The sequence below is a fragment of the Varanus komodoensis genome, unplaced genomic scaffold (assembly GCF_004798865.1).
Source record: "Varanus komodoensis strain SLA01 unplaced genomic scaffold, ASM479886v1 scaffold67, whole genome shotgun sequence".
In the NCBI taxonomy this organism is placed as follows: domain Eukaryota; kingdom Metazoa; phylum Chordata; class Lepidosauria; order Squamata; family Varanidae; genus Varanus; species Varanus komodoensis.
Window position 1 is genome coordinate 3,510,486 of NW_025336308.1, and position 16,827 is coordinate 3,527,312.

A 16,827-nucleotide genomic window follows, 5' to 3' on the forward strand; every position below is an offset into this window, starting at 1 on the left:
ACCAGTTTAAAGCACTAAAACAATTTTGATGAGAACTGTGGATGCATATACTATTTCCCTATGTTTCTATTCCCTATCTCAGCATTCTGGAATGGGTAGGGGGAGCAGGGTCATCCCTTTTTTGTTAAGATGAGCTGCTTGAAATGGCTAGGTGCTGTACACAAATTAGCATGCCCTTTGCCCACTGGCTTACAGTCTAATGAAAAGTCTGCAAAAGGAAAAAGGGTTGGCGGATGAGAAAAAAACAGGTGCAAATATAAATCCTTACATGATCGCAAGATAGAGTGGGGATTCTAGGAGGGGAAGTGCCGAGGGCAGTTGGTTCCAGCTTCACTGATGTATCCCTCTCTGTGATATCGCTGAATGAAGTGGCTGAACTTAAAATGATTGACAGCAGACATGGGAAATACAAGACATAGAAAGAAGGTACTTCTTCATACTGTGCACAATTAATTTTAGAGAACTCAGTATTGTAGGAAGGGAGGTGGCTGCTGGTTTACTAGTTTTAAAGGGGGCATAAAGAGCTAGCATGGTGCAGTTGGAGTATGGATGAAGGTTTGGGAGGTTCTAGTTCTCTCTCAGCCATGAGGCTGATGGTTGATTTTGGAGCAATCATGACTCTTAGCTTAACCAACCCCACAGAGTTCTTGTGAGGATAAATACAGAGGAGGAAGATCATGGAAGCTGCCCTGGGTTCCTTCCAAGATGAAAAGAGGCAGGATAGAAACATGGTAATGTGATATATTCAGCAACTGTGTGGAGGATAAGCTGTCAGTGCCTATTACACATGGAAGCTAAACAGAACCTCCATGATCCTGATTACTAGCCATGAGTGTGGAGAATAGCACAGCGGGCAGAGCGATTGGCTTCACGCCCTGCTTATCTGCTTTGGGGTAGCATCTGCTGGGCCTCTGTGGGGCAATATAGTGCTCAGCCAGATCAGTTATTGGTTTGATTGAGCAGGGCCGCCCTTGCAGTGCTTTGCTCGGAAAGGCGCCTGCCTCCTTGCACGGTCTGTGTGCCGTCTTGCTCTCTTCTTCCATGAACAACTCCTCAGTACTTCGCTCTGTCCAGAATCTTCCTTCCTTGGTGTCTTGGTTGATTGTTTCCCATGATTTTTGTTTTCCATGTTTTTTTGTTTTTCATTTGGTTCCTTTCTCTGTCTCCCCACATGGAGAATGTGGTAGCTGCTGCTCATGCCTCCTTGGCATTAAGCATAACCCTGTAAAGATGGATTGACAAAAATATGCAAAGTACTGGAGTGCTTACTAGGGTTTTATTAATTACAGAGCAGCTGCATTTTAAAGGAACTGTCATAACATCGTGAGAAGAAGTGGTGATCAGTCTAGGCAGCATCACATATTTGGACATGTCAAGTGCCAGCCATCGTTCTCGAGAGCAAAGGCTGCCAATGTGTCAGAAGGCCGATGCTCTTCAGAAAGGCAGCGCTGGCCATGATTGTAACTCGTGAGTTTGCATGGCAGGCCAAGGAGCGGAACAAGCCGCACATGCGGAGAAACGGTGTGCTGGGTAGATCACAAGCTACCAAGTCCTGCTGCAGCTAGTAAGTTCCATAAAGCCAGACAAGTGATCAGGGATCCATGATGAGCTGAAGTCAGTCAGTCCTTGGGAACTCTGTAAGCTCTGACAGGCAAGTGTCTCTTTTTTGACAGACTGTGACTGAAGCACCTCACTTGTGAGAACTTTTGGGGAAGGGGTCTAGTCAGGGGGTCTATAATTTTTCATATTAAGTGAATATTAGTGTGAATAAACAGACGTGATCATTGGGTCAATGCCCTCATAAATGTTGGGATTTCAGATAATCTACACTGAACACTAATAAGCCATCAGCCTAGTTCCAGGGAACAACTAAGAAGTACTATTTTCAGCAATGACATTGAAAAGAGTTGATCAACTCTTCGGGTGTGAATCTTATTGCCATGTGCACAAGCCGAAAGAGCAGCCTGTAATAAACCACTCTGTTCATTTATTGTTTAGGATCAATACCCATGGCTATTTTTGGCTCTTGTAATCAATGAGCTGCATTTTTAATCTGTCTCCAAACCTCTGAGATATTGGATGCATGGAGAGGTTTGTGTGTGTCATGGCCCTCTTCAGCGCTCTCTCGCTCACACACACACACACACACACACACACACACACACACACACAGCAGGCAATGCTTTCCTCATTTCGATGCCTAAGATTTGGAGCTGAGAAGTTCCTTAATGAAGAGGCTGTGTCCTTTATTAATTTGACCTATTTAGCTAATGAGTCCTTTCCTCATGATTCTAAGAAGCAACTTTGATACACTGTGTTGGTGCTTTTAAAAGTTTAAAACATGATAATAGTAATCAGCAGTAAAAATTTGAATGCAAGAACAAATTCCCAACTGTGGAATGCGCTCCCCAGAGAGGTCCGCCTGGCGCTGTCATTATATGTTTTTCAGCGCCAGGTTAAGACCTTTTTGTTTATCAATATTTTCATATGTTTTAATATTGAATTTTAATATTGTATTTGCAGCGAGAGTGGGTCGTCCATTTATTTATGCTGTTAGCCGTCCAGAGATGCTGGTAATTGGACGGCATATAAATTTCATAAATAAATAAATAAGCAAGTAAGCTAGCTAGCTCCTAAAGGTCTTTAGCTGCAGTGTGTTGGCTTCCTCTTTTCTGTGCTAATTTGATGGGGAAAAATATTTTCTTTTCAGATTTCTTTAATGGCTAGAAGAAAGTTGCCCTACTTGTCAAAAATGAAACCATGCTGGGTTTCGATTAGCAATAAGAGCTGCTGCTGACTAACTTAGCTCAGTTTAAGTTACTGTGATTACTGGAACTCCTGAAGTGTTCAGTGAACATGCTCATATCATCTTCATTTGATTCTAAGTTATCTTACACTGGAGAGCACCTGCCAAAGATCCCTAAAAGAGTGATCAGGTTCTGTATTCTGTAAAGCTACTGTTGTGTTGTTGTTACGTGCTGTCAAGTCATCTTCGACCTGTGAATGAGAGCCCTCAAATGCCTTGTCCATGTCAGCTCTTCCAAGTTCAAGGCTGTGCTTCCTTTATGGCTTCAGTCCATCTCATATTGGGTCTTCCCTTTGCCTTCTGCACTGGACTTCCTCTAAGACGATTGTCCTCTCCAGTGAGTCTTGCCTTCTCATGATGTCTGAAGAGTGACAGCCTCAATTTTGTCACTTGTTTGCTTTTGCTTCCAGGGAAGGCTTTGGCTTGATTTGATCTAGGACCCATGTGTTTGTCTTTCTGTCAGTCCAGAATATTTGCAAAACTCTCCTCCAGCACCGTGTTTTGAACACATCCATTTTCTTCCTGTCAGTTTTCTTTCAAATTAATGTGCAAAAGGGAAAAATGACTTGACCTCGGCATTCATGTTGTTTGTCAGCAATGAAGAAAGGTAGTCCTGGAGTTCCTGATCACTGGGGCCTTTTCAGATGTGTGTTTCCATTTGGGGGAAAAAGGATGCAGCACGAGGCAGAGAGTCCCTCCGGACTGGGCCACATTAGCCATTGTACTGCCTGCACTAATACCTTTTGTGTGCCTTTGCTTTGGAACGTGTTTGTCCTCAGCACAGGAAGGCCTTTGCGTTGCCTTTCGGTGACGGTGTCTTTGTAAAAGTTTCTGTTTCAGTGTTACACAACATGCTGTGGCCCAGGCATCTGAACCATGGAAACCTTGGAGGTCAGCTCTGCAGAATCTGATGTCTTTATGTTATCCATCCTTTTTGGGGATGTTTGGGATAGATGTTCTCCTTACCTGAGCTCATAGTGCTTGATTAAGCATATTATGAAACCATATCTCCTGCTTACCTGTTTATATATACCTGCCAGGTGTTCATGGGAGGGTGAGTCCAGTTTATACTGAAGTGCAGCATGCAGACCCCATTCCTGAACTCTTCCTATTAATTTGGTACATCACTCCTAGTACCTTACTTGCTCTTTGCTTCTCTTGCTATTGTAATGCTGTTGAAAAGTTGTTCAGACAGCCCTGTCCTACGCAGGTTTACTTGAAAGGTAGTCCGGTTGAGTTCAAGAGCAGTTCCTAGATGTGAACCTCCAATTGCTTCATGATTTACTTAAATTTGATCACTAGAAAAGGGTTGCCTTTATGGTTATATCTTGAAAGAATGCCTTTTCCCTAGCCTGATGAGGCAACTTTGAAGCCCATCTTGTAGAGTTCTCCATAGCACTTACACAAGTATTCCTCAGCCCAGTGCCACCAGATGCACTGAATGCCAGGTTGAGGAAGCTTCTTTAGGCATTATCAACTGGTTGTAAGGAAACAGTAACTTTCAAAGATAAAATCTCCCATAGTTTACTGATTGTGTCTTTGCAGAAGCTTTGGGGAATTACTGGATCACATGGCCTTGGGCTAGCTGGGGTCACCTCATTCTGCCCCATTGCTACAGGCTTGCATATTCCTGTGTGACTTTTTGCCTTTTCTCCTACCCAGTTTCTGACTTTGTTAGGGAAATTCTTGCTGAAACCACAGCCTTCACTCTTGTCTCTTCATTTCAAATTTCATTGTCAAATCCATTGACCCCTGTCAAGTGTATCCTTGCAGTTCTTCTTCATGTTCTCTGTGCATCACACATATGGGCTCTGTTCCTGCATGGAGCCTTTTGCCAGCAAGATTTAATAGCTGTTAAATCTTGCCGGCAACAGGCTCTACGCAGGCCAGCAGCCCCTATGTATGAATGCACAGATGGCCACTTGAAGGACAACATTTACAGGTACGTACCTTACCAGGTACGTAACTTGCCTTTCAGATGCACTTGAATTTTGGTAGATTGATTCCACTTTCCTTTGACTTTGCGTGTGCATACTGAGTGAGGGAGATACCTGTCTGTCCTGCAAGTCATAGGGGTTTTCAAGGAAAGGCAACTTTAAACACCCAGCTGACTTGGAAATCTATAGCTGCCTGGCAGAGAAGCATAGACAATGCATGGTGTTGCCAGCCTCAGACAGATTCTGGGTTGCAGCCAGTTTCCTCTGCTTTGCTGCTGCCATCAAGTTGTCTCTGGTTAATGGTGACGCCATGACCAAATGTCCTCCAAAGTGCACCCTTTGGTAGCCCTGCTTAGCCCTCGTGAACGCAAGGCTGTGGCTCCCTTCGTGGGATTGATCAGCCTCGCATTTGGCCTTCCCATCCCTTTCCTGCCTGCTGCTTTCCCAGGCTTATTGTCTTCTGCAGTGCTGTGCCTGATGTGCAACAGCTTCCGTTTTATCATTTTTGCTCCCAGGGCAAGTTCTGACTTGATGTGATCTAGGACCCATTTGTTTCTCTTTCGGTAGTTGCAAAGCTCTCCTCCCGCATTATTTTTCAAATGCATCAATTTTCTTCCTGATAGCTTTCTTCATTTTCAGCTTTTACAAATTGGTTTTATCCCAGAATTCTTCAATGGCTGGTTTAATTTGTATATATTGCTAAGGAGCAGTTTTGTTCAGAAAGTCATCTGGAACTTAGATCATCCAACGAAGGAAGGAAAAGAATGTTAGCTGAATGTAGGTATATGCTGCTTTTGTATAGCAAGAAGGAAGACACTTAAATGAGCACCTGGCAGATAATTAGAGGGGAGGGGATTGCATCTGATTTCCTTTTATCTCTTGGAATGTTACAGCAGTTGAGGATCTCCTTTATGCCAAATTCCTTGTGTCCACCTTAAATTCCTAGTATGAACAGTGTGTGTTCATACTATTTGTACTTGTGGTGGAGGTTGCAGCAGCAAAATGAGACAATCTTTTGGAATATGTCTCTGTATTCACAGAAAACAATGAGCTTCTCCAGTCTTCTTGCAAGCATATGCACTTCACTTTAGCTTGAATCAAACAACAGAAGGTTCTGACAGGGAGTTCAGCATTTGGCAGCCTAGCCAAGGAAAGCAGAAAACATGCTGAAAATGTTAATATAGGGAGCTGCAGTTAGAACCCCATTATTCAGTTTATAGTTACCATGTTTAGCACTGCACTCTATTGGAACCTCTGCTTTCATGAGTGTGCAGAGCCAAGGAAGGATATGGGCCACTTCCGTCACTGATGGGTGAGTGCAAGAATTTTAATTATCCTGTGTGGAATGAAACATTAAATATGGGAACCCCCTGAATTTAATTTTCTCAGTCTATTCACTCAGTTGGAGGACATAACTTTCTCATCCTTGGCCTCTGTTTGTGTTCCACTAGAATCTGGAGAATGTTTTCTGTATAAAATCAAATCAAGGAACTCCAAAGAAAATGAAGAGTGCAGTTTTTGAAATACCCATTGGCTGTTGGAACTCTAAATGAGATCACGTGGCTTCAACAACTGAATCCAAAACAGGAATATATGTTTTTTCACAGTATAATTTTTATATATCTTGCAATGCTTATTTAAGTCTGCAGCAAGATGTTTCAAAGAATACCTTTCATATCTCTCCTGTATTTTAGTGACCATTCCTTTCTATGATTTCTGATTTGTTATTCCAGGGTTTTCTGTACATAGGTCTAGCCAGCTTCTGTTAGCTGCATTATAGTATTCCTTTAGTATTTGTGTGTAATTTAGGAGAGTTTGCAGAAGGGTTACTCTTTGTCCATCACTAAGACCAGCTAAATTGACCTGATGTCAGAAAAATCTCCAAAGAAAGATGTTTCAATAGGGCATATGTAATTTGTTGCAAAGGGAGGAGGAAATGTGCCTTTACATGCTTTGTTCAGACTATTTGGCTACTCAGAGGCAACAAAGAGAAAAAGCAGATTTTGTGAATTCCATTCAGGTTCCTCACTGTTGCCTCACAGGTCACCCTGCTATTTTCCTGCATGCTATATATTTTATGTGTACACAAGTACAAGTTGCTGTAGATCACAAGCTGAATATGAGTCGGCAATGTGATGTGACTGCAAAAAGGGCAGATGCGACTTCGGGCTTCCTTAATAGAAGCATCACCTCCAAATCACATGAAGTCCTAGTTCCTCTGTGCGTAGCACCGGTTAAGCCTCATCTGGAGAATGTGCGTAGTTGTGAGCACCAGAGTTTAAGAAGGATGCAGACAAACTGGAAAATGGATTCCTAAAATATGTTACATCGTATTATAATGGGTTTGTGGACACAGACCATTCTAAATAGGGAACAGGCTATGTGGTGAGGGAAGTATCTTCCTTTTGTGGTCAAGTATTATAAAAAGGGCACAACCAATCCGTTGAAGTTAATATACTTGATATTGGATGGCACAAGATCCTACATCTATGTTTTTCCAGCACAATTGACTAAGTGCCCCTAAGTTTTTTTTGTTTTTTGTTTGTTTTATTTATCTCCTAGTTTAGCAGAGCTCTGTAAATTATTCACAGAACCATACTTTTTCTGGTTAAGAATATTTTACTGTTCCAACAAACTGAACATGTGCTTCTCATCTCAAGGAAAACACATTGTTCTGCTTTGGAAGCTGCTATCAGCTCTGGGTTTTGGACAGGTCAAGAGAAGATCCTTAAGATGTTTACATGTATAGACAAAAACAATGTATTTATGTTGACTTTAAGTGTATTTACATGTTAAACATTAACTGAGCAGTATGCATGTATGCAATTATTTATTACTATCATAATGAAGCCTGATAAAATTATATATAAAGATACTGTTCCCAATAATACTGAAATTCTTCATAATTTAAGCAAGTATATATAAAGTCATAATATATTCTTAAAGTGAATCCATTGCTGAGTGGGTATAATAGACTCCATTTGTAAATTAGCATATTATAGTGATTATACACTGTCATGAAAGTCTGAAGTTTCAATGGGAATTTTTATTTAGATCAATGATTTTTAAAACCTCTTTTCTCTTGGGTGGTTTTAAATTACATTGATCCTACTGCATTGGCTCTCAGAAATCAAAGCTATTTGTGGAGTCGAACTCATTGAAGATCGGTTGCTGCTGTGAGGGGCCCTTTCCCTGTAATCGTCAACTGCTTGTCTTGAGAGCTTTTGTGAACATCAGGAAGAACCAAAGGATAGGGCCTCAATTTTTACATTGCACAAAGGATCCCTTTGCATATTTGCAGAATTTGCGCCCTTCTCAAGATCTGTGGGAAGGGATGGCTCACTGGGGGGGGGGGGGTGCTCACAGTGTCGTCTGTGTTATCTCCAGCCTCAGCAGAGGGAAAGCGGAGGGTGGCCTTGGTGGTTGTGACCAACATACAGAAAGGCCCAGCTGGATTCAGGCCCACCCTGACAGAGTTGTGCAGCCCTGGTCAAGTGCCAGGAAAACCTTGAGGTGAAATGGGTATGTGGCTTTTGAAATTCAAACTCTTCATTTCCCCTTAATCTGTTTTGGTTAAGCTTACATGTCTAAATGTCTTGGCATTTGCTTTCTGTTGATAACTTCTTTTAAGCAACATCTCAGAAGCATGTAAAAGCTGCACATATTTAAAACATTTTATAAGTATATAATAAGTTTGAGTAAAAGTTCAAATTATTTTACATTCTGTGACCATTTTCATATTATGCTCCTGGACACTTATCATTCAGACACCCCTTATTCATCTTGCAGATACCTGGCTCTAAGCGTGGCTTTCCTTCTGTCAGGCAGTGGAAATAAGTGCAGAACCTGGCACTGTGTATGCATAGTTAACGTTGCTAAAAAGGTCAGATTCACAGCAACCTCCCAGGAAGATTAGCAGGCTGTTTAGAACTGAAGATGAACATTATTCCTCAGCGGTTCTAGCTGGCTGTTTTTTAATTAATAAATTAGTGAGATTTATATGCAACTTCCCTTGCTGGAAATTAAAATTACCAAAAACTAAATAATCTGTCCAGGAAGGCTTTGTTTGATTTCCTCTGAGTAAGGCATGTAAGCCCTGCTCATATGGGCAGCTATTTCTGTGCCGATTGCTTGAAGAATGGCTTGTCTAGACCTCCTTGCTTTGCAACCAGAAATGGGGAGTAGGAAGAGAGCTGACAGGAAGATGAAAAGTATAATTTTCCGGTGATTTGCAGACAGGGACTCCTGATCATCAGCTGCCATGTAAGAATGGAAGATACTTCTGAGCTCCAGGCAGTTAAAGGGGTTTCTTGGTTGCAAATTGCAGAAGGAAAACATCAGGGAGGTGCTCCTTTCAGGCACTTTTGCTTAATGTTAAGCTGGGAGTGTGGCCACGTTCAGTTCTTTGGGCTGAATTCTTTTCACCACTGCTCCTTTCCTCCCAATTTCAGAGAACTGTATTCCTAGATAGTAATGGAAAGGCCATCTGGGAAGCGAAACAGATTCTTTGCTACAGCATGTTGGAGGTTTCAGCTCTGACACCTGGCACCAGCACAGAGCATCATTTATCATTAGCTTCCAAGTAGAAAAGGGAAAATCCTGGCTTCTGTCCTTCTTTGATACATTTATTTCTGCCCAAGAGATGGCTATAGTCTTTCATGAGAGACACTGTAGTTACTTTGTGCTGTTTGCATGTGGAATGTATTTGATCCAGCTGCTCCCAGAGTTTGAGTCAACTGTATTTTTTGAGATGCAGCCAGCAGTGAAGTTAGCTTTCCTTTTGCCTTTTATTCCATGGTATTTGCTACCCTTACCAGGGTTGCTCTTCACCACTGAGGTCCTTTCTCAAGGAACTATTGTGACAGCTGGAGCCAATACAAATTCTCTTACTAGAACTGTCTAACTTGCTTCATTTCACAAACTCAGTTGACTTAGTGTTGAGGAACTAGCTGAGTGTCTGCTCTTACAGTTCTTCAGTTGCAAGAGCTACATATTTTTCTGCCCTGCTCAGTGGAGCACTAAAAGAAGACATTTTGGTCTGTTGCTAACAGTGTGAAGCACCTCACCTTTTTTCCCCGGCCTGACCTTTCTTTTTCTGTCTTATTAGTGGCTGATACTACATAGCTGAAGCTGGAAAGGCAGTTACCTTCACCAATGAGAAAAACCCTCCTTGCTCTTGAGATTTACCAGCTGCTCATCTCATTTATAGTATTCATTCTCTTATACCCATTTCATTTTTTTGTGGGTGAAATTAAATACTTGTGGCTTTGCACAAAATGTGAAGGTAATAATGTTCTAAAGAAAACTCTAAAACCCACATTGACATAGTGTCTTTTTGAGGGCAACTCAAAAGTCACAAAATACTCTGCAAACTTTCAGGTTCATCAGAGGGGTGTGGGCTGTCCCACACTAGAGACATTCAGAAAGAAACTAGACAGCCAACTGGGTGGAATGGTGTGACGTGGTGTCCTGCAATAGCAGGGGGCTGGACCTGATGGCCTTCATGGCCCCTTCCAACTCTACTGTTCTATAAGTCTATGAATCAAGCAAAATGGGAAAGGCATGAACACATCAATTATCTCAAGGTCTTGGCAATACAGAAGGTCTTCACTGCCTTCTAACCTGTTCTTCAGAACTGCCACAAACGGATCCCCACGGACAACGCTACCATGGTATTCTGCCTGAACAACAGGAAGGTGCCAAGTCCATTCCCCTGACACAACGCTCCGTATGAGACTGGCTACTTTGGGGGTAGATAGTGTTTGACTAGATAGACCTTTTGGTCTGGCATGGTAAAGTAAGTCCTAGATTTCTTTTTCTTTGAAAAATAGGAATAACATGTTCACAAAATAACTAGTAAGGTACAGGCTCCTTGGTGAGCTTATGTAGTAATTCAGCCTTTGCTGGGTAAGAGTGTGTGTGTGTGTAGGTGTGTGTCTTCAAAAGGCTCTTGCCTTTAGTTGTATGGTGCTAATAGGCATTGTTGATAAAGATCTTGTATTTTGCTAGCTTCAGAAAACTGTAGCAGTGAAAAGCTGATGACATTTTTAAAGCATAGCTCAAGGTGGCAGTCATCTGCTGTCTCTGTAGTGTTGTTCCCTGAGAGATGCTTTACATATTTGTAGAGTAGCATATAGCACATAAAATTTTCCTCCGCCATTGTAGGTTTGTCCACTGAAAAGCCAATTCACACTACAACATCCATCCCAGTATAGAGTATCTATATGCTGCTAGTATGTGTGGAATCCTTAATGTTCTCATTCTTGTAGGAAGTGCTTTATCGATTTACTATTGGGATCAACCCAGTTGTCATAGATGTTGTTTGTTGACCTGTGAGAGGAATTAGATTCTAGCGGGGAAACATTGTCCTAGAGGATTGTTTCATACATAGTGATAGAATTCAAAGGAGATACCTGAAGTCTGCGAAGACCTTACAGCCTCTTCCAAATGCCTGATGCCTCCTTTCCCTTCAGCTTTTTGTCCCTGGCTTAGTCAGCATATTAGTAGCAAGCACAAAGTTATCAGCTTTTGAAAAGTCACCCCAATACCTATTAGCTATTGCTAAGGGGTTTGGCTTGCCTGTCTTTCTTTCTTTTGCCCTGAAGGACTTCCTCACCTTTGCCTGTTTGCAAGGTTCCTTAGTGAATTGCCTGCCTATTGCTGTATTCAGAGTTTTTCAGTTGAAAGGTTTCAGAAAGACCTTACAGAAAGCAGGAGGATAGGGATGTTGTAAGAACTGAGCAGCACTTGGTAAGATTATCCCTAAAACATGTTTAATTAAGGACAGACAGACTTCAGTGTATGTTACTCATTCTGTTAAAAGCATGTGCTCATCTAGGCAAGGCATAGTCCAAGTTTGGAAGTTTCCACCACATTGTAATCCCCTTTCCAAGTTATCTCGCTTTTGGCTGTTTTATGAGGACTTTCCCTATACATTGTCTACAGATTCTTTTATAAAAGCCTAGCCATGCGCGCGTGTGTGTGTGTTACCATTTATGTTAAGGTATTATATATGTATCTTTGACATCAGAGCAAAATGTGAAAGCTTACTATTTGTTTAATTTGAAGCACTTTCATCTGTGTTTTGATGGGGAAATAATCCCATAGTGTCCCAGAGCTGCTTGCTTCAGTTTGGTACAGCTATCACAAAGCTACCCAAAACAAAACAAAACGAAAAATGTAGCATTTACCATAGTGCAGTGTTGTACAGATTATAAATGTGTGTGGACATAGTTTCAAAACTTAACTGTTCTTCCTTGTGTTAGTTTTTATTTCATAATTCCAGAAATGCCAGACCATGGAGTAACTCCTGGAGTCCTGTGTGTTGCATTCTTTCCTCCCTCTCTTGCCAGTGACTTTTAAAACAATGACAACCAACCAGGCCTACTATCATTTGTAATAGTAGAGTATCAGAACAGTTTCCCTGTCGATTGCAAAAGGTATATTTCTGGTCACCACTGGCACTTGCATTTGGGAACTAAATATGCATTGAAAAGAGGTGGTCTGTCTTTTATACAAGGTCATTCTTCATATATTATTTAAGCATAGGCTTTTAATGAGCAATCAGTTTTGATCAGGCATTCCAAGCTAAAATACCATTTTCATGAGGTTTTATTTTATCCTTGACTATATTTTTGTTCTTGTTGCTGTGAGTCTTCCATAGCATCATCGGGTGCCAAAGAAATCTTCAAGGTCTCCGACTTGACGTGTAGCTGCTAAACGTCTCCATATCTTGTCCATTGCTCTATGGGTTGTTTCAGCATCTGCATCTGGTTTCATAGCCTAATGAAAACCGCAGCATCTCTTGTGAATGAAAAGTGGTTCTGTAGTGATGTGGCGCAGCACATGAAACATATTGCTGCAACTTGCTCATGTGCCACATCCAGGAGTCATTAATTGTCTCCACGAAGCTTGTAAGCATTAATACATTATATGTGGCTTGGCCCTGGGGACATAAACTCATGAAGACCAATGCACTGGCTCATCGCCACATGTCACAATGGTCGGTAGGGAGACTTGTGTGGAGCAGATGAAATATCTTTCCTTTGAAATCGTCTGGAGGCTGTGGTTCTAAGCAGAGCAGGAAAAAGGCTTCTTTGAAATAAAACTTGCAAGTAAACATGGCTGTAGAATTGAGGTATAACTTGCCCAAGTTCTATGGAAAACTCTTGGAAAGAGAATATAGTTTTCTGTATTCTGTTATCCAAAAATATACTGATCTTTGAATGGGGTTCAGATACTTGCTGAATGGTCATAGGCTAGTGCCTGAGGCTTTAAGGGGATTTGGAAATAGGCATAGTTGGGGATGAACAATCTATGACCTTCTCACAAAGTTGCCCTGCTTGCAAATCTGGCCTTGAATCAGTTGCTGGTTCTGTGGTGAGCTGTATGCCGGTGTGGTGTGTGGTGTGGTTTGGTTTTTGAGATGTTCCTGCTGTCCAGCACCTGCATTTGCCAGTGGCATATCTGGCTCTGACAAGCCATCTGTTTGGATCCGAAGCTGGAAGAAGCTTTTGCACAGGAGTGCATGGTGTAATTACCACCCTTGGGGAGAATGATGACCTCGTCTTTCCTCCTCAGTCTGCCTGTCTCTGTCTAAACCCGCTCCTGTCATCTGCAGCCCCGTGACCCAGAGAGCCGCTCCGCAGGTGGAGCCAGGCGCTGCTTTCCTGTTCCTCCTCGGCTCACCCAGGTGTATTTCATCATGGCTTCCTTTGGAGCTGCCTTTACGGCTTCGGCTTCGGCGCCTTTCTTCTCTCTCTTCAAAAGCCACCGGGAAGATTGAGCGGCACGTGCTGCTCCCTCCTCCTCCTCCTCCTCCTCCTGTGTTCCTGTGCCCCAGCAGCTGATAAATGGCACTACGTTTGTTCCACTGCAGAGTGAAATATGAAATCCCATAAAGCCGCCTCACTTATTAGATGATTCTCAGCAAGCTGCTTATTATGCGCTGTGGCATAATGCAGATTACAAATGTGACCAAATGATAATTAGCAAAGCTGGAGTGGCAATTAGTGTTCTTCTGCTGAGTGCTGATTACCTTTCAAAGTAGAAGGCAGCTGAACAGTTTGCAAACCTGCAACTACCCTGACTCTAAACACACCAAGAAGTGGCCCAATTCTGCCTCCAGGGATACACTGTGGTGAACCAGTTTCCATCTTTCAGAATGAATCGACTGCCCGCGGTTCCTTGCCAAATGTTTTGCTTTAATATGTAAGAGGGAGGGAACATCTGTTCAGGATTAGGGAACGGGGTTTTCTGGAGCAGACAATTAGTTCCATTCTCTGTTCTCACAAGAAACAGGCAGAGGTTTCTAGCATTTTCTCTGGCAATATGACATTGCCCTCAGCTGAGAGTGTTGGGACACCACCAGTGAGCCCATCTGAGAGAATCGGCCTAGCAGGCTGCAGTGCTGGGAAGTGCAAACCTGCTATTTTGGGACTGGAGACTTAGGGCTGACACTAGAGCCGTTGCTGGAAATACGCAAAAAAATGCTTAGGTTATTGTGAGGCTGCAGCAGCATATTGTGTGAAGAGGCAGATTCTCTGTTGCCCTTTGAAACCTTTTCTCACAGGCAGACATCTTGGGACTTTGACAAATGCATCATGAGTAGGTCTTTTGGCTCAGCATTTGGACACAAAGGTTGTTTTGCATCTCTGTGCCAATCTTGAGCAGAAAGGGAAGAGAAGCAAAAGGACATGCCTCCACAGATGCAGGCACTGGGTTTGGCTCTGGCTCCACACAGTGTGAGACACCTTTTCCTTTCCATGTACACAAAACACTCAGGAGAGGGGTAAGTATTAACCTCTAGTGTTTATAGCAAGGCTAGGCAGAGCCAAGTTCATTTTTCCATAACCTGAGCCAGGTGCAAAATAGTGGCACAGCAGACAGTGCATTATGGGATAGGGTGCTTGTAAGCACATGATTGCCAGGAATGTTTGATCAGTACCAAGCTGATAAATTTTCACAGAAATACCCACTTCTGGTTGCCCTTCCCCCAGTGTTCTTTTTTCTAGTTTAATTTATGGGAATTTATAGTTGTTGCTATATAGACAATTAGGATTTAGAAACCTTTGCTGATCTACTGCAAATCACCTAGAGACCTCCCAGTTGATATTGTTGATGTTCTGCCTGTCCCCCACTTATATAAATCTTATGCTTCCCCCTGACAAGCTAGTTTTCTGCGTGCAGGCATGTGTTTTTCACAAGAACACCCAGTCTGCAAGTGGGGGCTTACATGAGGGAACTTGTCCAATCAAACTACAGGGGTTAATTGCTTTTCTGAGAACTAGGTCATAGACTTTGCTACCTGCCTGGGCAGATACATGCAGCTCAGTCACTACAGATTAAACTAGCAGCCAGTATTAAATGTTGATCAGATTGGATTTGCTTTGTTCAGCTGTCCAGAGCAGGGATATACACAGAAGGAGAGGGAGCCAAGTGCAGGCAAAAGACACTCAGGGTGTTTTGTTCTGCTATGTTAACATGACTGGAAGTGAAAATCCATCCCCAGAGCTCAGCATTGCCCACGTTCTTGGGCACCGAACCTTGCCAAAGGCGAGGCAGCTGTTTCCTCAGTTATTGCTTGTGTGATGGGGGACATTTAATGAGATTGTGTGCACTGAAGAGTAAACCTAAGTGTTTTTCCCTGTTTCTTATCCAGCAGGGGCACTAGGTAGTATAATAATCACTACTGCCATTTTCTTAGTCAAACTCAGGACACGGTTTGTACCTGAGAGCTAAAAGGGGCTTAAATTAGATGATAGTGTTGCCGTCCTCCCCTGCTTAGGGATTGTTAGAGGAACACTGGAAAGATTTGCTTCCACAGGGCTGGGCAAGACACACTTGGGCACACAAGATTCAACTTGCCCTATTTCACTGCAATTTAATTGCTTCATAAAAAGACACAGCCAGCTCTGGGGGGCGGGGGGCACGGCAACAAAGGAGGATACCTGGCAACTGTTCAAAAACTTGATTTAGTTTGAGTGGGAATATGTAGTGTTGGCAGTCATGTTCCATAAATAACACCCGGTTTTATAACTCCCCGCAAATGCCTGTGGAAAGAAGCGTGCAGGGCATCTCCTGGCAAAGGGCTTGGGACTTCTGCTTTTGGCGCATCGGAGACCAAGAAGGGCAGGCTATAGTCTGCAGCAAGCAGGCAGATTTCCGGAGTGACAGCTTGAAGGCTTGATTCCCCGGCGAAATGTGCCTCTGCGTACCCAGATGCATTCAGGGCCATCACTTGGACGCTGAGTAGCACGTGGTACAATTTTTGAATTAGCTGATGATTTGAGGGGCAACAAAAGCCAAATGAGAAAGAAACCTTGTTTCCTGAGAAGACTGCATTCTGTGTGAGTATCCAGCAGCCTTAGATGGTAGATCACTTCAGGGGCAGGGCTGGGAGATGTTCTAACTCAGGTGATTGTTTAGTATGGGAGAGGAAGATAATTCTGTTTTGAAAAAAGATGGGCAGAATGGATAAGATACTTGATTCTGCCTTTCCCTCATACGTTTGCCTGGATATTAGTGGTGAATCTTTACGTTAAACAGCAATTTAATCACTCTGTGGCAGGCTTCAGGGCATAATTTGCATCTGCCTCATCAGATTAAGTTTCCATAAAATAAATCACTGACCAATAACACAGGCCAACCAGAGCCCACTGCTCACTTGGTTGTAACCTCCTTTTTGGTAGGACTACATCAGATTATAGATGGAAAGGTTTGTGTGATTATTCCTGCCTAGAGAAATATTCCTGGATAGAAGTAAAAACAAAAGCCTCTGTCCTAACCCTCATATTCATTCTTTTTGTGAAGGAGCATTTTTTCATAGAGGAGGATCTTTCCATCTGAGCGTTAACACAGGTCTGGCAACACCATGAGAACGTAGCCTGTCCCCTTCAGACCTGTATCCCACTGGGGAAGAGAGGGGCTGGGGAGAGGATTGGACCATGTGTTGAACTGAAACCAGCTTGCCTCGCCTCGCCTCAAAGCTAAGACTTGCCCGTGCCAGAACACTAGTTGCATAGGAGCCTTTCCAACAAATAGTTCGAATGACATCAGGCTTGGTTCATTTGTGGATTATTGGAA

At 42.8% G+C, this 16,827-nt stretch overlaps 1 protein-coding gene across 7 annotated transcripts in view; it reads left to right on the top strand.

The window, feature by feature from the left end:
• The window catches only part of ZNF609 (zinc finger protein 609), a 90,793-nt gene that overhangs the window by 52,723 nt on the left and 21,243 nt on the right, over nt 1–16,827 (top strand). Inside the window, exon 1 of one of the 7 annotated variants that reach the window (XM_044450570.1) lies at nt 8,867–16,091. The exons of the other annotated variants lie outside the window; for them this stretch is intronic. The gene's annotated coding sequence lies outside the window, so the exon portion shown is untranslated. Of the gene's footprint in view, nt 1–8,866; nt 16,092–16,827 lie in introns of those variants that run through there. 7 annotated transcript variants of the gene reach the window in all.